Here is a 2176-nt window from a genome sequence, read left to right as displayed (position 1 = left end):
TTAAGTTATTGTTATTTATCTATTGGTTTAATGTAAGTGGCTATTATTCGGGACGAGCAATACTAAGGAAGGGGCAGTGTGTCGACAGCGGAAGTGACGTGACGCTGGTAACACGTGATGAGATTCTAGAAGGATCGGGGAACCTCACGAACGTCCCAGCGTTTGCTAGACGCCCTCTATTTTATATGTCGCTGAAGTTCTTCGGAAATAATTTTTACGGGAAATTAACAAACGAACAGAGACGTAACAATATCTACAAAACAAGAGGACCTAAAAATGAACTGTTACTAATGGTATATATAACAGTTGAAAGAGGAGTTGGAGCTGATAATAAAGTCATTAATGTGGTAATAATGGACCAAGGTATTACCTTAAAACCCAGTTATGATAAAATTAGGAAAGGAATGTTTAGTGTTGCCATACGTTCCAAGATTAACTACTAATAACAAATATTTTACTCCATATTTAAATTTATAAATAAGATAGAAAAATTTTAGATAACACTAAAGATAATATATATAGTGTTGCGTCATCGAGATCACGTGACTATTCTCACGCCCTCTACTTTCTAGAACTATCCCGTACTTTGGCGAATGCTCTAGCATTTACTAGATATATGGTAGTCTGGTATATAAAAGAGGGTGACAACGTGACGGTAAGGTAATGTGTGTGTAGATAGTGAGTAATTGAACTGCAGTCAGAAGTATTATTGACGTTTGTTTTAGCACGATTGTTGAAAATAAGTGTATCGTAAAGTTGTATTTGGAAAGAATAAACCAGTTTTATTAAGTAAGGACTTGTGTCGCTAAAGTTACGTCGGAACGAAATTACGGAAAGTTAATTAACAAACGGAGACGTAACAATAGTTAATGGAAAAAGCTGGAATTTATAAAATTCATAAATTTTTATAATTTAATAAAATTTTAAAAAGACAAAAAGGAGCTTATTAGTCCATCAAGGATGTCCCTTCCAGCTCCCAACTATAACCACCTCTTACTACTCATGTATTCATCCAATCTTTTATTGAACTCAGTTAAAGTTTCTGCCTCTACCACCCTTGAAAGCAGCTCATTCCAAAAGCCAACCACCTTGTTTGAAAAGTAATGTTACGACAGCGAAAGTCACGCAACGCTGGGAGCATGCGCGCTAGAGTTTCTAGAAGGATCATGAATCATCGAGGAACCCCGCAAAAGTCCGTGTGTTTGCCAGGCGCCCTCTTTTTTAGTATATAAGCCCGGCAAATAAAGCCAACGATAGAGAGATATGCAGATAGGTTGAAGAGATAGATAATTGAGTCAAACGAACAGTAGGAACCGTAAGTAAAGTGTGTGAATTATTGTGGTTTATAGCGAGTGCAATAAAGGTTGTTAAGTTTAAAGTGGCTGTGGAAATTCTGTGTATTACAAAAATTTGTATCAAGAAAGAATAAACTAGTTTTAATTAAGAAAGGACTTGTATCGCTGAAGTTCCTCGAAAAGAGTGTATACCGGAAATTAACAAACGAGCAGATACGTAACAGTAATACTGTCCAAACTGCAGATGACTTCTACGCTGCCAAAATTTGAAATTATGCCCCTTGTCCTATTGTTTTCACTGCTAAACACACAAAAAAAAGTTTGTTGGAACTATATTATCTATACCCTTAATAATCGTAAACACTTCAATTAAATCCCCTCTGACCCTTCTCCTCTCCAGAGAAAACAAGTTTAGAGATTTTAGTCTCTTGTATTCAATATTTCTATAAATGCTAACTAAAATCCTATTAGCCCTATTGCTAGCTACAATACAGTTTAGATGACTTAAGTGATTTTTCGATCACAACATCTAGATTTTTTTTCTTCAATCACAGTATTTAATGTATTCCCATTTAAATTGTGAAAACCTACATGCATCAACTTACATTTTGGATAGTTAACATCATCTGCCACGTATTGGTCTAATGCAGCAAATGATCTAAATCTCTCTGTAAGTCAATATGAATGTGTTTATACTGGACAGACAAATAAAGTTTAAAAAAGATCGTGAGTTATTAAATAGAGACGAAGGTTCGACGAATATCTATGTAAGAGGGTGGTGGGACACCCCCTCTAAGAATTATGCAGAACTTACACACAGGTCACACGATCTAGTAACTTCTGATGATGACATGGAAAACGTAAAAACACGTACAGTCAAC

Source organism: Limulus polyphemus, unplaced genomic scaffold (genome assembly GCF_000517525.1).
Source record: "Limulus polyphemus unplaced genomic scaffold, Limulus_polyphemus-2.1.2 Scaffold3639, whole genome shotgun sequence".
Taxonomy (NCBI): domain Eukaryota; kingdom Metazoa; phylum Arthropoda; class Merostomata; order Xiphosura; family Limulidae; genus Limulus; species Limulus polyphemus.
The sequence above is the reverse complement of the archived record's forward strand: the minus strand, read 5'-3'. Positions refer to the sequence as shown.